Below are 8,969 nucleotides of genomic sequence, written 5' to 3'. Positions count from 1 at the left end.
CAGCCATCATTGTTGTTTGGCAGGCCCGGGCTGGGGATTCGAACCCGCCACCTTAGGTGTATGTGGCTGGTGCCTTAGCTGCTTGAGCCACAGGCGCTGAGCCGGAATGGCATATTTTTAATATTTCCAGATGGCTGTGAGGAATTGAGGTTCCTCAAAGAGGGATAAAAAAACTATTGGAAAGATTGGCCTAGCACTTTGTATGGTTCCTTTACAATCTTATCCTTGCAGTATATAAAGAATGTCACTTTCTTTTTTTAAGAATGCCACTCTGTGACAAACCCAAAAACCTCAAGACATTTTAGGACCTTGAGAAAAGAAAAATTCACTCAATTTGTACAGATACATGTAACTGTAAGTTTTCAGACTTTTGGTGTTATGGTCCATTACTTCACTTCTAAGAAACACAGGCAATGGTGTTCTTTCCTGTTTCACCTTTGCAAGTTTTACCTTGCTCAGCTTATCAGTGTTGTTGCATTTTTGTTTGTGTTTGAGACAGAGTCTCACTGTCACCCTCCGTAGAGTGCTGTAGTGTCATAGCTCACAGCATCCTCCAACTCTTGGACGCAAGCAATTCTCTTGCCTCAGTCCTCCCAAGTAGCTGGGACTACAGGTGCCCACACCACCAGGCAATTTTTTAGAGGTGAAAAAAATAACTGGGAAGGAAAAATTAACTGCTTAAACCCCAGATTCTGAGGTTGCTGTGAGCTATGATGCCATAATACTCTACCCAGGGTGACAGTAAGACTGTCTTAAAAAGAAAAATACCTAACCCTCTCAGACTGATGGATTGCTTGAGCTGAGGTGGAGACTAGCCTGACCAAGAACAAGACCCCATCTACTAAAAATAGAAAAATTAGATGGGGACTGTGGTAGGTGTTTATAGTCCCAGCTACTTGCTGTGCTGAAGCAGGAAAATTACTAAAGCCCAAGAGTTTGAGGCTACTGTGAACTATGATGATGCCAAGGTACTCTACCCACAGCAACGGAGACTATCTCAAGGAAGGAAAAAAAAATCTCAAACATTTCATAACATCCAGCACATTTGAATGCTATGGCAGTCAACTTAGAAATCCTTGACTTGGCTCGGCGCCTGTGGCTCAACCGGCTAAGGCGTCAGCCACGTACACCTAAGGTGGTGGGTTCGAATCCCCAGCCTGGACCCGCCAAACAACAATGATGGCTGCAACCAAAAAATGGCCGGGCGTTGTGGCGGGCGCCTGTGGTCCCAGCTACTTGGGAGGCTGAGGCAGGAGACTCGCTTGAGCCCAGGAGTTGGAGGTTGCTGTGAGCTGTAATGCCACGGCACTCTACCGCTACTTGGGAGGCGGAGGCAGGAGACTCGCTTGAGCCCAGGAGTTGGAGGTTGCTGTGAGCTGTGATGCCACGGCACTCTGCCCAGGGGGACAGCTTGAGGCTCTGTCTCAAAAAAAAAAAAAAAAAGAAATCCTTGACTTAGTTTATGACAGAAACTAATCTTAGTATTTTAGATTTCATTTTTCATTTTATTTGAGACAGTCTCAAGCTGTCGCCCTGGGTAGTGCTGTTGCATCACTGCTCACAGCAACCTCAAACTCTTGGGCTTAAGAGCTCCTCCTGCCTCAGCCTCGCAAGTAGCTGGGACTACAGGCACTTGCCACAATGCCTGGCTATTTTTTGGTTATAGTTGTCATTGTTGTTTGCTGCGCCTGGGCTGGATTCAAACCTGCTAGCCCTGGTGTATGTGGCTGGCACCTTAGCCACTTGAGCTATAGGCACTGAGCCTAATCTTAGTATTTTATACCTAACTGTAAAGAGGTACAGCTGGACACAAACTGTGATGATTATTTATGTGAGACATTTAATATTTTTGTATAGTTCTGTTTTCAGAGACCAAACAATATTTTTATTTGCTTTCAATTATTTTATTGTAATTCTTCAGATAAAACCAGACAGTTGTACAAGATAAAGTTAAAGGTATCTATCTAATTGTCCCACAAGTGCCCCCAAATTTCTAGGTGAGTTTTTTTCTCCAATGACTACAGCTGCTCACACAGGTTAATACAGGAAAGAAGTTCTTAGAATCTGCTCAGCACCAGCTAGAAGACATCCTTTGTGACAGCAAAATCCTGAAATTTCATAAAAGGGACACATATTAAAAGAATGTGGTCAACTGGTAGTAAAAATATGAAGGTGGACACATTCGGAGGCACCAGACAGGATGGAAGGGAGGCTATGAGTGGATCAGGTGGTTTCAAAGTTCCTCAGAGAAAAGCTCAGAGACTCTAGTCCAACCAGGTCATCATTACCACTCTGGAGTTGGAAACCAAAAGGACACTCACCACAGCAACCAGGGAGAAAGGGCATGGCTGTCCACCGGTCACAGCCTGAAGGTCAGTAGTAGAAACCATCATCTAACCACCACAGCCAAGTCCCCATGGGAGTGGGATCCAAACTTTAGGCCTGTGGCCATAAGGTTAGTGCAGTATCTGTGAAGGAGCACTGCCCCTGGCTGAGCTTCCAAAACTTTCCTTCTAGAAAAGAGAACCACCAATGAGAACAACCAACGTTAACAGCCCTCTCCCTTTAGTTCCTCTAAGAAACCCCAAGTATCCAGTTCCCTAAATGAGTCAGAACTTCATTTTGACATCAGGACCAGTGTCAGAGACTCTAGTCTGTAAAATCATCATTCCCAATTTAGGGAGATCTGGATCAAGGGAAGATATTCAGGAAGGAATGTAGTACATTCAAAACAGTTCCAGTATGTAAAATCTAACAAATTAAGTCCAGGCAGGGATGTTAAGTTTGAGAGGGAAAGAGGAGGAAATAATCCAGAACTATAGTGAACATTCCTGAGAGGCTCCAGTGTACTCCTAAGTTTACAGTACAAACACGGGGGAAGGAGGCATATTAACCAAGCTTAAATAATGTTAAAATACAATAGTCACAAGGCAACCAAAAAATGGTCTTTTTGGATGTAAGTGGGGTTCACACCTGTAATTATAGTACTTTATGTGGCAAACACAGGATAACCACTTGAGACCAGGCTAGGCAACAAAGTGAGACCCTTACTCTAAAAAGGAAATGAAAGCTTGGCTTGGTCCCCATAGCACAGTGGTTATAGTGCCAGCCACATATACCGAGGGTGGCCGGTTGGAACCTGGCCCAGACCAGCTAAACAACTGCAAAATAAATAAGAAAGCAAGCTAGGGGCATGCCTGTAGTTCCAAGTACTGGGGGAAACTGAGACACAGTGCTTTGGCCCAGGTGTTGGAGGCTGTAGTGCTATGTATGACCATGGCACTGTACTCCAGCCTACTTCCCAAAACTAGACACTGCCTCAAAAACAAATAAATAGGCTGGGCACCTGTGGCTCAAGTGCTGGCCACATACACCTGAGCTGGCTGGTTCAAACCCAGCCCAGCTCACCAAACAACAACGACGGTTGCAACCAAAGAATAGCTGGGCATTCTGGCGGGCACCTGTAGTCCCGGCTACTTGGGAAGTGGAGGCAAGAGAATCTCAAGCCCAGGAGTTGGGGGTTGCTATGAGCTGTGATGCCTCAGCACTCTACCCAGGGCAACAACTTGAGGCTGTCTCAAAAAATAAATAAAAAATAAAAGTGGGCCAGGCACGGTGGGGCTTGCATGCAATCCTAGCACACTGGGAGGCAAAGGAGGGTGGATTACTTTAGCTCAGGAGTTCAAGACCAGGCCTGAGCAATAACGACTCAGTCTCTAAAAATAGCCAGGCTTGCAGTCCCAACTACTAGGGAGGCTGGGACAAGAGAATCACTAGAGCCCAAGAGTTTGAGGTTGCTGTGAGCTATTGCCATGGCACTCCACCCAGGGGGACAAAGTTAGACTGCCTCAGAAAAAAAAGTGCTTTGAAATATTTCATTGATGTATGTGTTCATTAGAAAATAGGTAGATCTCCATAATAGCCCATTAGCTGTTAACAAAATCAGAGCCACTCGAGAAGCTCTTGTAACCGATACTCACCTTTATTCAAGGATAACACACTGATGGACGTCTTAAAACTCCTAATGGGGAAACGAGATACAGGAACTTAAGATTAATAAGAGCCCCAGGCAATCAACTTCTCCCCGAGCTGAGATCTAGGGATCCTGACCCGGGGAGCGGTCAGCGCGCTGCGGTGATTGGCATCAGCGAGACACTCAGTCACCCGGGGTGGTCATCATGCCCGTCCTCCCCCAGGCCGACCGCCAGTCGATCGTGATCACTAGTGCAAACCACTCACCATCATGGTGCTGTGAGGATCAGAAGCTTGGGAAGAGGGCAGCGCCTGTGCCACAGTGGGTAGGGCGCCGGCCCCGTATACCCAGGGTGGCGGATTCGAACTCGGCCCCGGCCAGCTAGAACAGCAGTGGCAACTGCAACAAGACCGTCAAGCATTGTGGCGGGGGCCTGTAGTCCCAGCCACTCGGAAGGCTGAGGCAGGAGAACCGCTTAAGCCCAGGAGTTGGAAGTTGCTATGAGCTGTGACACCACAGCACTACCGAGGGCGACAGAGTGAGACTCTGTTGTCTCAAAAAAAAAAAAAAACCCACAAAAAACGAAAAACTTGGGAAGAAACCAAGCAGAGGCCGGAGCGACTCCAATGAGTTTCCCGACCTCAGCTAGGTCAGTTCCAAGCAATGGCCTCAGGAAAATATAAGAAACTACTCTGCAACGGTAGTATACTCAGCTCAGCCGAGGTCAGCTGTGCTTCCCCCAGGCGGCTCCGAGGTACCTGTACACCCACTGCTGTGCAAAGCCGGCGCGGGGCCTGCCAACTGCCCTTGCTCAGGCTCCGCAACTGAGGCGACGAAAACACTAAGTAACACACGACTATCACCAAACAGCCCACCACCCAAAGAGAAAGAGACTGACTCCGGCCTGGGCTATTTATGGCTGCCCTGAGTCGGGGGCCTGACGGGTATGGCTGTCTTCTTGCCTGCCTGTCTTGACGCGCATTTTCCCCCCCATCGTTCGTCCAAATAGGAACAAAACAAAGTGAAAAGAAGGCCATGAAAGTATGTGTCACACTACTCTGGGCAAATATTTGGAGATGTGAATTTTGAAAAACATAAAACACGATGATCTGGCAGGCCAGGCAGGAGAAAGACCCGGCTCCGGACGACAGGCGCGAGCTAAGCACCCCTTGGTGGGCTGGTAGTTTCAGTAACCGTTATCGCGGGAGCTTGGTCTGCGTCCGATTCCCCTGACCCCTCGGACACCCCAGCTCCGTACACCCGGCGAAATCTTTATTTGCTCCCCTGCTGGAGCAGGCAGATTGCCAAGCACCTTAAGTTTCATGTGTTTTGTTAAGCAGCTTTATATAGATATAATTGACGTGTAATAAACTCTGCATGTTCCAAGTATGCAATTTGGTACTTTTTTTTTTTTTTTTTTTTTTACTATCTTACCTCTTCTAAGTGTACGTTTCGGAAGTGTTAAGTATATTCATATTGTTGTACAACGGATCTCCAGGACTTTTTCAACTTGAAAAACTGAAATGCGAGGGCCGGGCGCGGTGGCTTACTCTTGTAATCCTAGCTCTCTTCAGAGGCCAAGGTGTTTTGCCTGAGCTCACAGGTTCGAGACCAGCCTGAGCCAGAGCGAGGACCCCCCCCCCATCTCTAAAAACAGCCGGACGTTGTGGTGGGCGCCTGTAGTCCCAGCTACTCAGGAGGCCGAGGCAAGAGGATCACTTGAGCCCAGGAGTCTGAGGTTGCTGTGAGTTGTGACACCACTACTCCACCAATGGTGACAATGTGACACTGTCTAAAAAAAAAAAGAAAACGGAAGCTGTGCTCATTAAACAACTCTCCATTTACCTGTTTTATGGGTTTTTTGTTTTTTTTTTTAGCAACTTGTGGTTTGGGCTAAAAGAGGATGGAATTAGTAACTTTTATTTTACAATAAAGGCTGACCATCATTACAATAGTTATTATTATTATTATTTTTGAGACAGAGTCTTACTATGTTTCCCTCAGTAGAGTGCGTGACATCACAGTTCACAGCAACTTCAAACACTTGGGCATAAGCGATTCTTTTGCTTCAGCCTTCCAAGAAGCTGGGACTACAGGCACCCACCACAATGCACGGCTATTTTTTTGTTGTAGTTGTCATTGTTGTTTTGTTTTAGCAGGCCTGGCCTGGGTTCAAACCTACCACCCTCAGTGTGTGGCCACCGCCATAACCACTGTGCTATGGATGCTTAGCCACAATAGTTTTTCAGTAAGGCCAAAAACCTCAATCTCTCTGCCTGCCTTATTTCTCTTGCTAGCAGCCCCCCTTATTTCTTTTGCTAGCAGGTTATTCTGCAATGACCTGATGGCCACAGGCCTAAGGTTTAGAGCCCACTCCCATGGGGACTTGGCTGTGGTGGTTAAATGATGGTTTCTACTACTGACCTTCAGGCTGTGACCGGTGGACAGCCGTGCCCTTTCTCCCTGGTTGCTGTGGTGAGTGTCCTTTTGGTTTCCAACTCCAGAGTGGTAATGATGACCTGGTTGGACTAGAGTCTCTGAGCTTTTCTCTGAGGAACTTTGAAACCACCTGATCCACTCATTGCCTCCCTTCCATCCTGTCTGGTGCCTCTGAACAGTGTCCACCTTCATATTTTTACTGCCAACTGCCTACGTTGCTTTAATATCTGCCCATTTCTGTTTTCACAAACTGCGGGGGAGCCCTATAGACCAAAAGGAAATGTAAAGTAAATTCTTCCTCTTTGTATTTCACCAGCTCCTTTGCCTTTTAGAATTTGTTTCAGTAGTCTCTAGTGATTCCTCTGGGTGCCCCAGGAACAAAGGGATGTGTCTCCAATCTTGCCAGAGGAAAAATGGACAGAGCATTCACATTCACAATACCTTGAGAATTCGACTCCAGTCACCTTTTTTGTCCCTCAACTGCAGGCATTCTCCCTTTCTTTCTTTGGGATACCTCATCATTTCTCTCTCTCTCTCCTTCTAAAAGATAAAATAAACTTATACTTTTATATCCTAATCTTAGCCTAGAGAAAATCTTTTCTCCTCCCTTGCTGAGCACTACTGAGTTTTTCCAAGCGTATCGTTTTCTCAAGGCTTCAGTCTTCCTTCAAAAGAATCTCCAAGGATCCTATATTCTTTATTTGTTTATTTGATGCATTTCTCAGCTTCTAGGTGCCAGTTCCTTCTGGGGCTAATGTTGCTAAGTGATTGTTTTTAAGTTCCAACATGTGTATGTGAACAGGTAGACTATTACTTCTTATATATTTAGATATTGCTTCCTAATGAAATCTTCCTTTTGAGAAAGTCACGAATTTGGCTCGGCACCTGCCACATACATCTAAGGTGGCAGGTTCGAATCCAGCCCAGGCCCGCCAAACAACAATGATGGCTGCAACCAAAAAATAGCCAGGCGTTGTGGCAAGTGCCTGTGGTCCCAGCTACTTGGGAGGCAGAGGCAGGAGACCTGCTTGAGCCCAGGAGTTGGAGGTTGCTGTGAGCTGTGATGCCAGAACACTCTACCTAGGGGGACAGCTTGAGGCTCTGTCAAAAAAAAAGAAAAAAGAAAGTCATGAATTTAATTGACCCAGTCTTAGGAATTCTTTTTTGGCCCATTAAACTTGCTAGAGATTTTTCCTTAACTTCTATCATTCTTACTGTTGTCACTGAGGCCTTTCAAGCCTTCAGGTTCCAGTTCAAAGCAGAAAGCCTCTTATCACCAGCAGCACTGATACTTTCCCACACTCCCTCTCCCAAGACACTATCCTCCCAAAAATAAAATCAGGAGGCTCCGCGCCTGTGGCTCAAACAGCTTAGGCGCCAGCCACATACACCTGAACTGGTGGGTTCAAATCCAGCCTGGGCCCACCAAACAACAATAACGGCTGTAACCAAAAAATAGCCAGGCATTGTGGTGGGCACCTGTAATCCCAGCTCCTTGGGAGGTGGACGCAGGAAACTCGCTTGAGCCCAGGAGTTGGAGGTTGCTGTGAGCTGTGACATTATAGTACTCTACAGGGTAACAGCTTGAGGCTCTGTCTCAAAAAAATAAATAAATAAAATAAAATCAGGATTAGCCCCTGGTTCTATCTGCAGGGTTGGGGAACCTATCACCTTAAGGCCATGTGTGGCCCTCCAAATCTCCAAGTGTGGCCTCTCAACTGAATACAAACTTCACAGGAAAAAAATCCCTTTATTAAAAGGATTTGTTCTGTAAAATTTGTATTCAGAGCACACTTAGCCCCTCACCATGTGATGTCTACACCACTTCTATCATTACTAACATGAAGGAAGGCCCTCATCAGATACGCCTCCTTGACTTTGGACTGTCCAGCCTCCAAAACTATAAGAAATAAATTTATTTTCTTATAAACTAGGTATTATGTTATAAGCAACAGAAAATTGATACTAAGGAGTGGGGTTGTTGCTGATAACAAATATCTGAAAATGTGAAAGTGGCTTTGGGATCGGGTTATGGACAGAAGCTGGAAGAATTTGTAAGAGCAGTCTGGAAAAAGCCTAGATTTGGACGGCGCCTGTTGCTCAGTTGCTCACCAGCCCCATGTACTGAGGGTGGCAGGTTCGAACCCGGCCCCGACCAAACTACAACAAAAAATAGCTGGGTGGGGCAGTGCCTGCGGCTCAGTGGGTTCGGCGCAGGCCCCATATACTGAGGGTGGTGGGTTCAAACCCAACCCCGAACAAACTGCAAAAAAAAAAAAAAAAAAGAAATAGCTGGGCATTGTGGCAGGCACTTGTAGTCCCAGCTACTTGGGAGGCTGAGGCAGGAGAATCACCTAAGCTCAAGAGCTGGAGGTTGCTGTGAGCTGTGATGCCACAGCACTCTATCAAGGGTGATAAAGTGAGACTCTGTCTCTAAAAAACAAAAAGAATACAGGGGCAGTGCCTGTGGCTCACAGGAGTAGAGTGCTGGCCCCATATGCCAGAGGTGGCAGGTTCATACCCAGCCCCCGCCAAAAACTGCAAAAAAAAAAAAAAA

General features: G+C 46.5%; 1 long non-coding RNA gene and 2 other non-coding genes across 3 annotated transcripts; all 3 read right to left on the bottom strand.

Moving 5' to 3' along the window:
* Window positions 1-1,888: 1,888 nt before the first annotated feature.
* Window positions 1,889-4,842, bottom strand: LOC105886933. The gene is made up of 5 exons (XR_001161264.2): window positions 4,732-4,842; window positions 4,240-4,372; window positions 3,981-4,021; window positions 2,322-2,513; window positions 1,889-2,108 (listed from the first exon to the last, which is right to left on the bottom strand). It is a non-coding gene; the product is annotated as an uncharacterized LOC105886933 (long non-coding RNA).
* On the bottom strand, window positions 2,607-2,673 carry LOC111725130. Its single transcript, XR_002773270.1, has one exon. It is a non-coding gene; the product is annotated as a small nucleolar RNA SNORD52 (small nucleolar RNA).
* On the bottom strand, window positions 4,120-4,184 carry LOC111725134. Its single transcript, XR_002773274.1, has one exon. It is a non-coding gene; the product is annotated as a small nucleolar RNA SNORD48 (small nucleolar RNA).
* Window positions 4,843-8,969: the final 4,127 nt, after the last annotated feature.

This window comes from Otolemur garnettii, unplaced genomic scaffold (genome assembly GCF_000181295.1).
Source record: "Otolemur garnettii isolate 467f Iridium unplaced genomic scaffold, OtoGar3 scaffold00031, whole genome shotgun sequence".
Lineage (NCBI taxonomy): Eukaryota > Metazoa > Chordata > Mammalia > Primates > Galagidae > Otolemur > Otolemur garnettii.
Note: the sequence above shows the minus strand (reverse complement) of the source record. Positions and strands in the feature narration are given on the sequence as shown.